The sequence below is a fragment of the Camelus bactrianus genome, chromosome 13 (assembly GCF_048773025.1).
Source record: "Camelus bactrianus isolate YW-2024 breed Bactrian camel chromosome 13, ASM4877302v1, whole genome shotgun sequence".
Classification (NCBI taxonomy): Eukaryota; Metazoa; Chordata; class Mammalia; order Artiodactyla; family Camelidae; genus Camelus; species Camelus bactrianus.
The window spans coordinates 69,357,823-69,375,825 of record NC_133551.1 but is presented as its reverse complement, the minus strand read 5'-3'; the positions used below and the strand labels follow the sequence as shown (position 1 = coordinate 69,375,825).

General features: G+C 45.0%; 1 protein-coding gene across 7 annotated transcripts in view; it reads left to right on the top strand.

Moving 5' to 3' along the window:
* Positions 1-14,536: 14,536 nt before the first annotated feature.
* Positions 14,537-18,003, top strand: part of FHAD1 (forkhead associated phosphopeptide binding domain 1) — a 123,579-nt gene continuing 120,112 nt past the window's right edge. For all 7 annotated transcript variants that reach the window (XM_074377367.1, XM_074377368.1, XM_074377369.1 and 4 more), the window contains exon 1: positions 14,537-14,671. The gene's annotated coding sequence lies outside the window, so the exon portion shown is untranslated. The remainder of the gene's footprint in view (positions 14,672-18,003) is intronic.

The window sequence follows — 18,003 nt, the reverse complement described above, 5'->3', positions numbered from 1 at the left end:
AAAGACCCAAATTCCCCGATGGCTTTCAGGGAAAGGTTTTTAAAGACAAGGTGAGGGAGGGGGATTGTGGGGGAGTGTGATCAGCTCATGGACACTCTTCTGATTGGTTGGTGGTGAGGTCATCGGGAGTCAACCTCACCAACCTTCTGGTTCTAACCAGTCTGGGGGTCCACGTGCTCGTGGGCAGCATGCTGTTAACTTCTTCCACCTGGTGGGAGCCTCAGGCTCTGCAAAACAGCTCAAAGGACACGGCTCAGAATATTATCTACGGCCCTTAAGGAGGAACTAAAGGACCTTGACTTTGTTTAGTAGCTAAATTATTATTATTTAGTCTTGCCTGAATGTTTTCCTTTCTTTCTGTGTTTTCTCACTTTTCTGATGAAATGTACTCTTTAGAACTAGGAGAAGCCTGGGAGAAGAAAAATTTTTCTACAGACAAGAGACAGATGGAGGACATGTGGGCAGAGGGGAGTGGGGGTCTGTTCTGAGAAAGCCCCAGAGGGTCCTGCTCAGTTACAGTAATACTGCAGAAAAATGGGGAGAAAGCTACATGGATATCTGGGTGCAGACAGATCCAGAAAGTCTCTCATCTGCTTATGCGCATTATGAATCTCCAGGCAGATGCTGCAGGACATAGCATTTCCCAAACCATTTTGGCCACAGAATATTTTTTCCCCACAAAACCTCTTCCAGGGTCAGCTTTCACAGAGCACCCTGCACGGAATGGTGACTGAGCCAGTTCTGATGCTTCTACAGGAGGAGAAAGGGCCCAGAGCAGACAAGGATTGTCCCAAGTTCCACAGTTCATTGATGAAGTTGTCCGTTAGCTTTCTCACTGCATGGCATTCAGATCGCAGGTCTCCAGCGAGGGTGAGCCCAGCACCCGAAAGCCGGCGGGGAGAACCAAGTTCACGGGTCCAGGATGAGCCAGACAAACCTCCAGCTCAGAAGTCCCTGTGTCCATTCTCCGAAAGGGAAGCTTGTGCCTCTGCTGGGAAGCCTGCACCCTCTCCTGACAGCTTCATGGCAGAGGGGCTGATGCTTTCCAAAGTTCTTGCCACCTGTGGATGGTGGTTCGCGAGACTCCGTCAGATCACGCAGAGCCAACAGGAGAAAGCTCTTGTCACTTTGTAGCAAGGCAGCTGCCCTGGGAAACGCTCTCCGAGGTTGCCTGAAGCCGGGATGGTACGTGACAGTGAGCCACGGAACATCAGTCTCAGATCCTGCAATAATCAGTGGAGAACAATGGCCAGGAAACCTGCTCTGTCTGGACATCGCAAAGCGAGCTAACCAAAGAGAGGGAAAGAAAGACACGGAAGTATGAGTGCACAATATGTGGATGCAGATTTATTCAGAAAAGCCACTGGAGAGAACACTGTACACGCGCTCCAGACGCCATTAAAATGTAGCCCTTGCAGCAAAAGACTCCTCGGGGCCAACTTGGCAGACTGCCAATTGTGCACCATCAAACCCCCCAGAAATCTGCACATTCCAGGAAGGCAGTTAGGTGGATGACATGCTGGTACAAGCCAATCAACCCCCAGATGCAACATGTGAGAAAACGTTCTCAGGTCCCAGTGACGCTGTTAAAGATTTGAGCCAACGCCAGAACTGAATGTTTTCACCTTAGATCGGTGGTTCTCAACCAGGATTGATTTTGCCCCCCCGGGGGGCTTTTTGCAAAATCATGATGGCTGGAGAGGGGCTGCCACTGGTATCTAGTAGGACAGGGATGCTGCTAAACATCCTACAATGCACAGGAGGGTCCCCACAACAGAGAAGCATTCTATCCACAAAGTCAATAGTGCCTAGGTCGAAAAACCCTGCCCTTGACAAAGGAAAATCCATTCTCTTGGGCAGTGTGGACTTGGGTCATGGAGCCTGGCCACCCAGTGTCAGCTCCATCAAAAAAAAAAAAACAGGAAACGGTCATCCTTGGAGCTCAGCCTGAGTGTGGTACTTACCATTTTTCTGTTAAAAAAAATGTCACTTTTACAAAGAATGTTTTCCTATCCGTCCCCAATCCAGAACTGTATATCTATTCTTCATGGCATGATATATAAACAGCTATCTCTTCCCTTTTTCCTTTTCTCCTACCCCAGTCTCAATGCTATGAAGTGAAACCTGGAATTTATTAACTGTAATATCCAAAAAAAAAAAAAAGTAGGACAGATAATAGTAGTACTTACAAACTCAGATCAATTTTGAGACATTTTAAATTATTTAAAAGCATGTTTGGAACTGAAGGAGGGAGTATAACAAAAGAAAACAATTAGAATACAATTTGGGAAGCAAAAAATGATGGTTAAGAACCCTTCTGGGCTATAGGTCTTCCTTATCAGGAAAAAACAAAACAGTGTCAAGTAATACAGCATGCGTCTCCAAAATAAGGTGGGATCAATACTGTGTGAAATTTAGGAGGTGCGTGGGAACTTTAAACCCAAGAAAATGTTCTTAGTGTTTTGCTCAAGATGTCTTATTTCAGAATGCATCCTTGACAATTACGTCCAGTCCAGAAAAATCACCGGCATCTAGTTTAACAAAATGCAAAAGAGAGAAAAATAATATAACAATGTGATAGCAAGCTTCTTCTTTCATGTTTTGGGTAAAATATGACCAGCTGGGAGTACCTGTGTTGGGAGGAGAAACTGTGTGAATACTTGATATAAACATGAGAATCAATTCATTCGCCTTGTCTAAATGCTGCCTCTTTCAAAGCTGAACAGCAACAACAACAACAAAAAGATAAAAGCTGCATCTTTTGTTTCTGACAAATTCGTTGTCTGCTTTAGAAATCAGATTCAAAGTATGAGTCCGCTGATTGACCTTTGGAGGAGGAAAGGACACAGCCTTCCAGCGGCTGCTGATGATCAATTCATTTTAGCGCCGAATGGGTTTTTCGAAATCAGCACAAACGCAGCAGAGGAAAAGATGAAGAATAAACGTCTCACAGGAGGTGCTGTGATTCGCAGAGCACAATAATATAAAAGGTAATACTAAGTTTATTCGAAGTGTCCATTCCATCAATTAAAATGGCAAAGAGGAATTGGGACCAAAAAAAATCTAACTGCTATTTATATAAAGCTTGATTTTAATATTTATTTCCTACGTTAAAAAAAAATTAAGACCTAAGATTTTTTCCACTGGCCTGAAAGCAGTAAAAACAGTGCAGTAATCTTCCCTTAGGCCAGTAATAGAAAGGTCTCAGGGGGAAAAATGGGAGCCAGAAATAGGATCGAAGGGGGAGCAGTAAGAAGCCCATCAAATGGCTACATTCTACGGACACAGGTTAAAAAAGAGACTATCCCATCATCCTGCATATGGCTGAATTCTCAGATGTGCGCATTTTTATATGTACTTCCTTTCATTGAATAAACATAGAATTTAAAGGAATATGATTTTATCTCTATAAACTGCTTCAAGTCAGGGTTTCTCGAATTTGGCACTACTGACATTTGCAGCTGGAGAGTGCCGGCATGAGGGGGCAGGGCTGTCCTGTGCATCATAGGATGTGTGGCAGCATCCATGGCCTCTACCTCCTGAATGCCAGCAGCCCCTCCCAGGTGTGACAATCAAAAACTCCAGATTCCTCAAAAAACTAAAAATAGACTTACCATATGATCCAGCAATCCTGCTCCTGGGCATATACCTGGAGAAAACTCTAATTCAAAAAGATACAGGCACCCTAATGTTCCTAGCAGCACTATTTACAATAGCCAAGACATGGAAGCAACCTAAGTGTCCATTGAAAGATGACTGGATAAAGAAGTTGTGGTATATTTATACAATGGAATACTACTCAGCCTTAAAAAATAATAAAATAATGCCATTTGCAGCAACATGGATGGATCTGGAGATTGTCATTCTAAGTGAAGTAAACCAGAAAGAGAAAGAAAAATACTATATGATAGCACTCATATGTGGAATCTAAAAAAAGGAAAAAGAAGACACTAATGATATTTTAAAAAAACAGAAACAGGCTCATAGACATAGTAAGCATCTTACGGTTACTGGAGGGAAAGGGGGTGGGAAGGGATAAATTGGGAATTCAAGATTTGCAAATGTTAACTAGTATATATAAAATAGATAAGCAAGTTTCTTCTGTAGAGCACAGGGAACTATATTCAATATCTTGTAATAGCCTTTGATGAAAAAGAATATGAAAAGGAATATATGTATGTATATGTGTGACTAAAACATTGTGCTGTGCACCAGAAATTGACACATTGTAAACTGACTGTGTTTCAATTAAATTTAAAAAAATCGCCAGTCATTATCAAAATTCCCCTGGGAGGCAAAATATCCTTGACTGAGAACCACAGCTTTAAGTCTACTGGGAAACAACACAGTCTGGAGAAGGAGAAAAAAATAGTATCACCTTGGTGGCAATTTCCATGTTTGTAAAAAGAAGATGTTGATAACTGCCTTGGGTCATGGGACTGGAAGAATCAAGTGACTGAACTATAATGTCATATGAAGTGAAAATGCTGCAAATTTTAAGGAGTGTTTTAAGCAGGAATGGTTCTTGAGTTCATCTTGTCCAAATTCCTTGTACAGCAATGGAAAACTGAGACCCAGACGTTTTTGTCTTAAAGACCACACCAATGCAATACAAACATAAGTGGTGACAATTAAATACTCCGTGGCTTCCACCTGGAAAAACAAAAACACAAGAGCCAACCTGCTTGAATCCCTGAGATGGCATTGTATGAGCATCAAACCAAATAATGACTTCAGTGGATTGAAACCCATCCTTATCTTTTTAAATCAAAATCAAATCTTTTTGAATCAAAATCTCTCTTGTTTTGAATAGTGACATAGAAAGGGAAAGAGCCAATCATTTATTCTGCCTTTCCTGAACCTACTGTATTTTATGAAAAATAAACAAGTGGTTGACAAAGGAAAACTCTTCTTTATAAAAGAATTCTAGCTAATAATGACCAAAGGAATAATAATCAGAAAAAAATCACAACTCTGTGACCCCAAAAGAAATAATGGAACTCAGGAATGATCCTCAAAGGATGCTAGAACTATTGGGTAAAAAGTTGATGAGCTCAAGTGTCCATTGATGGATGAATGGATAAACAAAATAAAGTATATACACATAATGAATTATTATTCAGTCTTAAAAAGGAAGGAAATTCTGACACATACTACAACATGGATGAATCTTGAGGACACTGCTATGTGAAATAAGCCAGACACAAGAAGACAAATACTGTATGATTCCACTTATCTTTAGTTCCTAGAGTAGTCAGATTCATAGAAACAGAAAATAGATGGGTGGTTGCCAGGGGCCGGGAGAGGGGATAAATAACATTAAATGTTATTTAATGGGTATAGAGTTTCAGTTTTACAAGACGAAAAGGTTTTGGAGATTGTTTACACAACGTGAATATCCTTAACATTAGTGAACTGTATATTCTTAAGCGGTTAAAAGATGGTAACTTTTATGTTACGTATATTTTATCACAGTTAAAAAATATTGGGGAAAAAAAGCGGATGGGAACTTTGTAATGGATGGCTCCATCTATTAGCACTTCTCCCACTGATCAATCTAGATATCATTAAAAATGGGATGACCAGACATCACGTGCTCACAGTGTGATGCAAGAGGGACCACATAGCATCACCTGTGAGGTCATCTCAACAACAAAAAGGATGTTGATCTATTAGTTTACAGGAAACATGGGGAAGAGAGGAACAAATTAACTGAAACCAAGAAGAAGCAATCAGCCAAATCCAGGATGTGAATATTCTACAGGACAAAAGATTCAGTTTCTCCAATAAATCAGTGGCTGGAAAAAAAAGAGGTAGGGGTCGGGGGGTAGGATAGTAGAAGAATAAACTGTTATAGAATAAAAGATATTTCAGAGACATAATCGCATGCGATGGATTTTGGATCTTGTCTGAATCCTGGATCTTGTCTGAATCCTGACTCTAACAAACCAAGAGTAAGAAGATACCTTTGAGAGAATTAAGGAAATGTGAGCAAAGACTGGATGTTAGATGATATTCAGGAATTATTTTTAGTACTTTTAGGTATGATAATGTCAAGGTGAGGTTAATGTAAAGAGGAAAATCTTCCTTTCAGTTAGGAAGTATTTATGGGTGAAATGACACAACTTGCTTTAAATTAATCCAGAAAAAGAACTCCAAAAGGATGAAAAAAGATTGGGAAAATGTTGAAGCCAGATGATTGTTACATGGGATTAACTGCACTCTTTTCTCTACTTTGTGTAAATTTCCAAAACCCCATAATTAAAAACAGTTTTTATGTAAGCAATCCCAAAGGAATATACAGACACACAACACAAGCAGAGTGAGCAAATGAGGAAGTCAGGGCTTCCTGAGAATAAACACCTGTACCATTCTGAGGGGTTAATAGGTGCCAGAAATGAGAGGTTAAGCCTTGAGCCTTTGCAAAGTGTGCTAGCAAAGTCTAAGATGCCCACATTAAGCCAGCATCCTCAAAGGTGCTATACATCCTGGCAAGAGGAGGGCTTTTAAAATTTTTTTTCCTAGACTTTCAGAAAAGGGAGCCTATGAGGCAACTTCTTGTTTTTAATGTGGCTCTAGAAGAGAAAATTAATAATAGCCATGATAATAATGATGATGATTATCACCCTGAGGATTTGTACCCACACAGACCTGGATTTCAAATTTACACTCCTTGTATTCAGTGGGAAAACTCCAAGTTGAGGAAATAAACATCCGTGGTCACAGGTTATTAGCATCCCTGGCATGCAGCTGAAACAAAAAGTCTTCCTAAGAAGAGCAGCCAGGAATCAGGCCACTCAGGATTCCCACAGATTAAGTTCAATCAAAAATGAGTTCACAATCAAATTACTAAACATCTGAGAAACAAGTCAGTATGAGCCAGAGTAAGCAGCAACAATAAACAAGAAATTGAGACACACACCCCCACTCCCACCCAAGGACTTCAGATGTTGGAATTATCAGATAACAGATTCTAAAATCACTGTGTGTTAAATATTTTTTAAAAGAAGCTTTTTTAAATGGACAAGGGATGAGCCTATGAAAAGTGGCCAGGCGTTTGTCCTCAGGAGTTTGTGGAAGCATAGGGAGAGCTACTTGACCCCTGTACAATTTGACACTTCCAATCTGGTGGGAGAAACAGATCTGTTTACTGAATCAGATTAGGATGGGGACAAAAATTCAAGTGCTTCCAGAAGCCAGAGAGGAAATTTGAGCAGTACATTAGGCAGGGGGCGCATAGGCTGTATCTAAAGAAGGCAGCCTCTCCTGAGCCCTAGTGGATTGTTGATCTATATGTAAGAAGAGAACTCAGGTATTGCCATATGTTCCTATTTTCCAAGAAAAGGTATACATCCAGATATTAATGTAAATTTAAATAATCTGTACATGTTGGCCACTGTGGTAGCCATCTGGTGTTTTTGATACCTAATAACAATTCACCCGTCTTCTAAAATACTATCGTGTTATTATCTCCCTTTGGGGACCATACCTTTCTCTCAGTCTCAATCCAGCCTCCTAAAGTTGGTGTTGATTCTATTTGTGGCTACAGGGATGGGCATATGGCTCAAGCTTGGCCAGTCAGAGGATAGCAGTGTTCTGAGCCACAATAATTGGTTTAGGAACAGGTTTGTGACCCACTCAGAGAAAAATGAGAAGCAGTGAGGCCTTTGGGAGAGACTTAGGAAAAAAATCTCATCCTTCCCCATGGAATTCAAAGCTGAGAAGATATTAAGGACTGGAGCTATGGCAGCCTTTTTGTGAACATTATACAGAGATTCTGTCTAAGGTTGGATCCACTTGGATAAAAGCATTACTGAGAGCTGGGGAGAGGCCAAGGCCTGATAAAATCATTTGGGCCTGAACCCAGCTGTTTCCTCTAGATTTTTACTTACGGTAACCAGTGAATTTGCTTTCATGCTGAAGCCAATTTGAATAAGTTTCTCTGTCACTCAGCAGAAAGAAGCTTATCACTTCAGCAAATCATTAAAAGTCTCTTAACACACTGGAAAAGCCCAGCAAACATGTCTGAGAGCTGATCATGGACCTCACTTTGCCGTCTCAGCACCTGGCCTCCCCTCTCCCTCTGTACTACTGACTTGGCCTCTCTTATTACTCATCTTTAGCCCCTATTCCCACTGCTCCTTCATTCTACCATACTCTTCTCTCCTTGCTCTACCCCCTGAAATCCTACCCATCCTTCAAAACTCAGGTCCAATGCTTCCTTTTTCCTTAGAGCCTTTCCTGACCTCCCCACCCCCAACCCCCCCAAGTCCCACCCCAGACAGAAGAACACACCTTCCCCTCCATCCCCAAGTCCCTCTGACCCTTTGTTGAGCACCTTCTGCCAAGGATGCTAATTACCCAGCAGCATTCCTGTCTCCCCTGCTCCTTGACAATGCTCCAAATTCAGACCCAGATTAGAAGAGATGATCTTTGAGGCTTAAGTTTCAAAAAAACAATCAGTTCTCAGGAGAAGTCAGAAAACATGGTGAAAGACGAGGATTTGGGTGAGCGATCGGAGAGAAAAGAGTACTTGTTCTGGGGAAAAGAGAGGGTCTGTGTGGAGTGTGGTGAGGAAGGAGGAAAACCCGGACATATTTAGGCCAAATGAAATGATTCAGAGGAAACCCAAGAACTGTCTAGAGAGCCACGAGGTCGATCTGCCTGGAAAAGACGATAAAAAGTGTGTGACGGGAATGACCGAAAACAACAAAATGCTCAAAACAGGTGCACTGTTCACATGTAAAAAGAACGCAGACAGCAGCAAGACACTGAGAAACCTCCAGAAAACGAGAGAGACGGTGACAAAGGATGAGGTCACCTCAAACCAGATCAACTGGGGAGCTTTCTGTTGATGGAAAGAGCCTTTCTCAAAAGGTGGGGCTCGCTCGTGTTGGCTTGCCACTGACGGAAGCTCAGTGCACCGGGGCCTTCCGGAAGGAAGTTGCTAGTCAACAGACAGACGCTGGGAGGGCCCCAGGAGGCCAAGCAGTTGCCAGGCAAACTGAAAGAACCACCAAGGGTCGCAGATCAAAGCAAGCGAAGTGTCTGTTCATGAGCGGTCCCCAGGCAAGCGCTGTCTCCCTCCGCACTTCTAGCACCTGGAGGAGGTTCCCATGCCTCCTACCCCGGGACCAGTTCTTTCTTCCTGCGATAAAATGCCTACGCTGGACGGCATCCAATCAGAGCGGCTTGTAACCTTTGCTGGGGAGAAAGCAGGTTGAGATTCTGGGCCCTCTTCCCAGAAGAGTACACACAGGTTGACACATCAAAGCTCGCTCCCCGTTTCACCAGCTCAGCCACTCCCTCGGGCCCATCTCTCGAAGAATAGCTCCTAAACTCATTCACTTAATCAAAAAAATATTTATCGAGTGCCGACTGTGTGCCAGGTGCTGTTCTGGGCACCGGGGATACCGGGGTCCTTGCCTCATGGAGTGTACCTTCCAGTTCATAGTCAAGCCTTCAAAGCATCAGAAAGTCTGACTGTGCAGCCCGGGGAAGTTGGTGATTCTGACGTGGAGCCAGCTTTAGGACCTGCTGTCCCAAGGGGCCCCTTTCTGCAAGGAGAGAGGGGATGAGTATGCGGAAAGCACGTGCTCTGATAGCAAAGCTCACGGCCTGCTGCGGTGGTGGTGATGTACCAGCACTTTGGGGAAATGTTTGGCAGAATCTCGTGAAGCTGGACGTATGCACGACCCCGAAACTCTACTCCTAGGTAGGTACCCAAGAGCTCTGTGCACGTGTGCATACCAATAGGAATATACAGTGGCCCCCACTGACCCCTGGTGTTCACACCCCTGTGTCATTCCCACCCCTTGAATGTGGGCAGGACTGTATCTTACTGCATCAACAGAAAGCCGCAAAGACGATGGGGATGTCGTTTCTGTGATTATGCTACACAAGACTGTAACTTCCATCTTGCCAGGAGACTCTCTCTGTTGACTCTCATTGCCCTTTGTTTTAAAAAAAAAAATATTATTGAAGTATAGTTGATTTACAACATTGTATTAGTTTCAGGTGTACAGCAGAGATTTGATTATACATATATATGTAATATATTCCTTTTAAAATTATTTTCCATTATAGTTTATTACCAGATATTGAATATAGTTCCTTGTATTATATAGTAAACCTTTGTTGTTTATTTTATATATGGTAGTGTGTGTCTGTTAATTCTATCCTCCCAATTTATCCCTCCCCCTCTTCCCCTCTGGTAACCATCAGTTTGTTTTCTATGTCTTTGAGTCTGTTTTTGTTTTGTAAATAAGTTCATTTGTACTATTTTTTAGATTCCACGGGTAAGTGATATCATACGATATTTGTCATTGGCTTTAATGAAACAAGCCGCTTCATTACAGGCCCATGTGGCAGGAAACACCAGGGGACCTCTGCCTAATAGCCAGTGAGGAGGTGAGGCTCTCAGACTAACAACTCTGGGGGAACTGAATCCTGCGAAATGCCGCAAGAACCGGGAAGTGGATCCTTCCCCATTTGAGCCCCAGATGAGACCACAGCCCTGGCCACACCCCCTGACTGCAGCCTGGGAGACCCTGAACAGAGCACCCAGCTAAGCAGTGCCCGGATTCCTGACCCACAGAAACTGTGACACGAGAAATGTGTGTTGTTCTAAGCCACTAATTTTGCCATAATTTATTTTGCAAGAATAGATAACCAATACAGTGCCATGCAACGCGGCGATGAGAATGAATGAACCACAGCTCCCTCGGACAACGTGGTCAAATCTCACATCATCGAGTGAAAGAAACCAGGCAGCAAACAGTATCTGATTGTTCCATTTACACGAAGTTCAAAAACAAGCAGAACTAATCACACACATTAACCCGTTTAATCTTTACAGTCGATGCTGTTAACTCTCTCCATTTTACCAGTGAGAGAAGTGAGACACACACAGAAAACAATCAAACAAACAAAGAGAAACCAGGCCCCTCAGAGGCGGGACCAGCACCCTGCATCTGCAGTTCTCAAACAGAACGTACAGACTCACTTCCACGGCAAAGCCCAAGGAACCAAGGGAACTGCCTTTGCTTGGCAAGAGAAGTCAATGTCCCAAACCAGCATTGTCCCTATGGGAGAAAAAAACTGGGTGTTTTCCCATTTTTCTGCCAGGGGACGGGGATGAGCACGGCCACAGAGGGCCTCACTCACCAGCTGTTCCTCTGCGGTTTGAATGTACTTTTGTGTGTCTGTGTGTGTGTGTGTGTGTACGTGTGCAACCACCTGCATTTCCTCAGCCTATAGGGTCAGGCTATTTCGGGACTGTGGATCCTCTCATGGTCCTTTGCTCTCCCATGTGTCACCCTGCTCAACAGCTTGGCACTTCCTGCTCTTTGTGCTCGCTCCTTCTCTCTTTTTCTTTCTTCTCTCCTCTTCTAGCTCTTTCCCTGGCTCTCTCTTAATCCACAGAGGCTGGGCGACCTCCCTCCCTCCTTCCCCCTGGAGGAAGCCAGCATTCATTTCTTGTTGGACTGCAAGGGGCATCTGGAAAAAGCAACAGGCAGGTCTGGGGAGGGGGCGCAGTGGGTGGGCTCTCCCCCATCAAGGACAGCCCACAGAAGGAAACTGGGGCAGAGGTCCTGCAGGAAGGAAGCCCAGTGTGTGTGACCAGCCAGCGTGATGACAAGACCCAGATGTCCCCTCTTGGCCTCAGCCCCCTTTCTCTCCACACCTCAGTCACTCCCAGGCTTTCAGGACAAACAGGAGCCCAGCCTGCTCCAAGCTGAAAGAAAGCAGGTTGTGAATATGGGTGTCTTGTGGTTGTGACAGCTGTCAGCTGGATTCCCCGGAGGAAATACCTTCTTGTCACACTCATCCAGATTCAAATCCTGCCAGATTTTCTAGCTGTGTGACCTCGGGCACATACCTACCTCCCTGTCTCTTAAGCCTTATTTTCCTGTTAAAACAGGAGTAATTTAATAAGAATGATGCTCATCATGATGTTTCTGCAGAGGTCACTGGGTGTTTCACACACACCTACTGCCTCGGGTGATGGTGAGGGTTAGCTGAGATGACCCAAGGGAAATGCTGAGACAGTGCCCGGCAGGTGGGAAGACCTGACTTAACATTACTCGTTCCCCTGTCAAGAGGACAGCTGGGAACAAGAGGGCTGGGGCCTGAACCCCGGCCATTCAGATGCCAGGGTTCCGATATTGATCGAGTTACAGCACTGAGCCACCCAGCGCTCAATAATATTGATTCCAGGCATCACCAAGAAGCCCAGATAATCTAGAAATCTTTTTTTTTTCAGGGGCAGTATTTTTTACACTGCATCATTGCAGAGTACAACTCTCACTCAGCTCAGGAAATGCTGTCATAAAGCCATAAGTTACCGGCGTATTTTATTTTCTGTTTTGAAATTTAAATGGATGACACGGAATTAGGTTTCAAGACTTTCAAACACCCTTTGAGATGACTGTGGCATCCTGTGAGGAGCCAGAGGTCCAACCAAGATTTGGCAATTTATGCTTCAGACAGTCTGAATGTCAGCTTTGTTCTCGGTTTAGTATTTCCTCATTGAGAAGTGGACTAATGCCTAGCAGGGGCATGGGCTGCTCCAGCGCGAGGCCGGTCTGGGCTCCTCTGGGGTCTGGCTGGCAGCGAGCAAGTTTCTGTTCTGCACGCACGCTGACGATACTAGAGACAAGTGTGGAGATGCGCGTGGGTTGAGGGAGGGTGTTCAGGACTCCCGTAGGGCCGTGGCTAGAGAAGCCTATGTCTTGGGGTAAGGAGAGTGCAGTTCAGCACCCAAGAGGCAGGAGGCAAGGCTGTGGGTGGGTGGTGAGGGCTGCCCCTGCTCATTCATTCATTCGTGTCCTGTTTCAGGAACTGGTGATAGAGCAGTGAACAAAAGAGGAAAAAAAAATCCCTGCCCTAATGGAGCTTACGTTGGTGGGGGGAGGAGGGGGCAGGTTGGGATGGTGAGACAGACGATAAAAAAGATAAATACACTAAGCACGTTAGATGATCAGTGGTAAAACAAGTGAAGCGGGATAGGGTGAGAGGTTTTTATTTGGTTTTGTTGTTCATGTTGATTTTTGAATTTGCCCTTTCTTGTTTTTTGGGTATGTTTGATTTTTAAAACAATTTAAAATAGGGTGATATTTGAGTAAACATCTAAAGGAGCCAAAGGAGATCCCTGGGGGAAGTACCTGGTGGGGAGAGGAAACAGCAAATGCAAAGGCCCTGGGGCAGAAATGTGCCTGGGAAGTTGGGCCTGACCCTCCCTGTTCCTCTGACTGTGGTCACTCCTCATACTTCTCTAGGGTCTTTCTGGTTGAAGGGAGCTGACCCAGGCAGAACCTTCCAGGCTGACTGAGGGCCTGGAAGAGATTTCTAGGGACAGATTCTGGGGGAGGTCTCTGCAATTCAACTTTCTGGGGTTTTGCCAAGCTTGTAATAAGTACACAAGGAATTTGCAATAATGCAACAAATGCAATCCTGGACCATGCTCCAGACCTGCTTCATCAGAATCTCCCCGGTCTGTTTCAGGGAACCTGCATTTCTAAGAGCCTCTAAGCATGTATGAGCATCTTTACCATATATTCCGCCCCACAGCGATTTCCATGATTTCTCTCTCTTATACCTTCTAATTGACTAGGGTGGAGTCTGCCATCTTCCATCTTTCTTAGCTAAATGTTTTGAGTTTTTCTTGGGGCACCTTGTCAGTCTGCTGGGGAAACAAGGCATTCTGTAGGCAGTCAGCAGGGCTATTCTGCTCCCAGGCTGAAGGGTTTGGGCTGGAACAGGTGACAGGGGTGAGGGGAGATAGTTGGTATTTGCATGTCTTGACACACTCCATCCCCCCCAATCTTGTGTCTGTGGTTGGGGGGCTTCTTAAGGGTAGTGACTGATCCAGGTCAACACTGGAGCCACCGTCTGACACACTCAGGTGATGTTTGCAGAAGTAAAGAACAAACAGATGAGAATAAACATCAGTTTTGACAAGGAGGAAAGGAACAGTAGGGTTGTAAGCTTGTAAACATCCTTTCCCCAGCACATGGAAGAACCACTCACTCTTCCTAAATTTTTCCTTCCACCCACCCCTCTCCTATCTTCACCCCAACTCCCAGAAGTGGTTGTCCCCCCAGCTGACTCTATTTTCTCCTCTATAACAGCGAGAACTAGAGATTTGGGTGGGGCGGGGGTACTAACCTCCAACATTCTCCTGGCTCAGCTCCATTACCACCACCACCACCCCGCAACCTCTCTGCCCACCCCTATCCCTCAACGCACCCAGCCTGGAGCAAACGGCAGTAGGAAGGATTCCTGAGTCTTACTTCTTCCTCGCTGTAAAATCTTGGACTGCTTTTGAGACCTCTCAGCCTCCGTTTCCCCATCCGTGAAATGGGACTGGGGACCCCGAGGTGGCAGGTCGGGCACACCTCGAGGCGCTGCGGCTGGTTGTGCTTCTCCGGGTGCTCCCCGCGCGCTGCCCCTCGCCCCGCAGGCCACGCCCCTCACCGGCTCGGCCCTCCCCGCGGCGTTGCCATGGCGACGTGCGTACACAGGCCGGGTGGGCGCGCGGGGTGCGGCCGCCGGCTGGAGACTCCGCGGGGGCGCCGCCGGGCGGCCTCGCCCCGGAGCGGGCTGGGCGCCTCCCGAGCCGGTCGGGGTCTCGGCAGAGGACGGAGCGTGAGCTTCTGTCTCCGGCCAGGTGAGTGCCGCACGGGAGGAGGCGGCGGGTGGATATCTGGGCCGGACAGGGCCAGCCCTACAAGGTCCAGGGCTTGAGGGGCAGGCCGGAGACCCGGCCCCATCCTGAACCCGAACTCCTCTCCGAGCCAGGCTGGGATCGCCAGGAGCACCCCAGAGGAGGTGCCCCAACACCAGCCCTTCCTTCCTAAGTGCAGCCCCCACCCCGTCTCCCGAGGTAGCCTGACCGGGAGCTTCAGTCTCCTCCTTGGCACCAGCTCTGGGATCCCCTGGGGGTACGTACAGCTGGGATGAAGAGAGGAATCCCTGTTTCCCCCGATTTATGGACAACACTCACCCAGTGGTCAGAGACACCCCCCCTTGCCTGACCCCCACCTTCTTTAAAGAACTTTGAGGCCACTGGACACTGTGTAGCCCTCAAAAGAAATTTTGCTGGGATAGCTCAATGCTGAGCCACCCAGAGTGGTCAGGGCGAGTGCGGTTGCCTGAAGCTCTTTTGCTCTTTACTGTAATGAGTGCTTCACAGCACCGAGTAAGAACGAAATCCACAGGCTTAAACACATTCGAATTACAGGGGAGTAATGCACAGGGCAAGATTAAGGTAGAGAAATATTGTCTAACCCCAAGGCTAAAGAGAGAGAATTTAGGTTTTCCAAAAGGTCATCGAGGATAGAAACTGAAAGGAAAAATGAAAGGTAGTTACTAAGATTCCTAGCCAGCTGGCTGCACTGACTTGCTTTGAGGTATCATTTGTATTTTCATGCACTCAGCAAGTGTTTGCCAAGCACCTACTATGTGTCAGGTACTGTCCCCCGGCGCTGGAGATGGGGTATGTACAGAAGTCAGCAACTGCAAAGGGTCTGAGGTTTTACCCTGTTTAAAAGTTAGTAAGTCAGCCTGCCCAGTTTATAGATGCTGGCAGAACATGAGAGACTCCTGGGCCAGATACAAAGAACTTTGTTCCTCACAGCACAGCAGGCACCACGGGAGCCAGAGCTTAATATACACGCTGGTTCCCCTTGCTCCAAAATTCCCTCAGGGTGATGCAGAACAGCCAGGGTGGGTGCTGTGCACACAGTGGGTCTGTGTCCCAGATAAGGGACTCCAGACCGGAAACCAAAATCTTTGAAAGGGGCTGCTAGCAAACCTGCCCAACTTTTGCCCCAGAAAGAATCATTACCTTTATTATCAACGTTACCTGTATCCTCCCAGGCTGTTTGTTGTCATGCAAGCATCCTCAGAAAGATAGTGCAGGACAAAAATCTGTCAATGCCTTTGCCCTGAAGAAGGGTACAAAACACAGGGTATCTATGAAGAATTGCCTCCCAACAAAATCAGCACAGTTCCGGTTTTCGGGAAACCCAAATTTTAGTGAAAAAGAAACAAACAGCAAACACAACTAAAAAAAGGAACAAGAAAATGTCAGAGAATGATAAATACGAGGCAGGAAACACAGCAGGGGATAGCAGAAGGGTGACATGAGCGAGGGTCCCTTTTCCTGGGTGGTCAGGTGGTTACCACTAGGAGGGACATCTGAGCAGAGAGGAGGCATCAGCCTTGGAGACATCTGGGTTGAGAGCTAAAAAACAAATATGCACATGATCCAAGTTTTGAGTTTGTCTGGTAGCATTTCCTGTGGTTTTCCTGTAGAAGAGACATTTCTCGAAAGTTTATGTTTTAGACTAGTTAGGCTTGAATGTGTTGCTTGAGAGCGTGGTCCTCTGCAATTGAAGATGAGTAACTGATGATTAATAACTGGTGGCAACAGAGCAAGGTCACCTGGGAAGAGGAAATGTCTTTTCCCCTCTCTTAATAACACTGAACTTAATAAAATTTCTTTCATGTTATATGAAAGCATCAATATTTCTGGGGCACCCACAGGCCTCAGTGTTTACAAATATAAACTGTCTGGCTTACTTTTATTTCTCTTACCCCCACGAGGGTCTGTTCTTCCTTGTAGAGGATAGAAGGCTGGTTTCAAGGACTTTCTGTCCTTGCATGTCCCAAGTGCCAACAGATAGCACAACTCCCCCACCCGACTCTACCTCCGCAACAATGGAGGTTTGTGCAGTGGTTCCATACAAAGGCTTACTATTGTGTGGCCTTAACCTCTCAGAGGCTCAGTTTTCTCATCTGTAAAGTGGGACAACACCGACCCCTACCTCACAGGATTGTTCTGAGGATGAAAAGAGGCAGTGTGTGCTAAAGGAGAGCACAGTGCCTGGCACTTAGCAGGGATGCAGTAAATGATGACAGAGATGTTGATGGAAAGCAAAGCCAGACCAGAGACCCTCTGCGATCACACCTAGAAGACTTTTGTTTCTGCCTACTGTCCAACAACTTCACATTTCAGTGACATTGCAGTTGAAAAGAAGAGACTTTCTCTGACCCGACATTGAGACGGAGGACATCACACTGTGTAGCTGGACATCTGTCAAATCAGAATTCAAATATCATATGAATTATCATCAACATTTGGGAACCTACTGAAGTCGTTTAAATGTTTATGTTTTAAAAAACATATAGAACTTGCTTTGAAATACATTAAAACACAAAATGGATGGATGAATGGGTGGCTGGATAGATAAGTGATAAAGCAAACAGCAAAACAATTGCAGAATCTTGAGTGATGGTTATATAAGAGTTCACTATACACTTCTTTCAACTTTTCCGTATGTTTGACATTTTCATAATAAAATACCAGGAAGAAAATATTTACAGAGTCCTGACCATACAGCCAAGCTACCATCTTAATACTTCATCTTTAGAAATCATTCTTTTTTTCCTACCTAAATATATGAAGAAATGCAGTGACTTAAAAACAAAATATCTTCTAATGTCCATTTCCTTGATGACTGACGCTTGGCACTTTAAGAAGCTCTACAGAAAGTGAGGGTTCCTTGAAGCAAAATTTGAGAAGCCCAAGATTAATAACAGTAATACTCACAGTCGGACAAATGTGTGTTTAGTGCAGTAATCACCATTTTAGATGTTTCACGTATATTACTGCATTTAGTCCTCACAAAATCCTCTGGGATACAGAGTATTATTAACCCCATTTTACAGATGAGGAAACTGAGGCATAGAGCGAGAATAAGAAACTCACCCATGGTCACAGAGCTAGTAAGTGGTGGGTTAGTAACACTGAATACTAGATTATGTCAGGTAACTAACCTCAAGCTAAGCTTAATGGGAGGTAGAGAGTGATTATCAGTGGAATTCATATTTGTTGTTGGGTTGTTTTTGCTATTGTTTGTGTCTGAGTTACATAAAAGATACCCTCTGATTATCAGAGCCAAGCTCAACTGTACTAGACATCACTGTTAAAAAGAC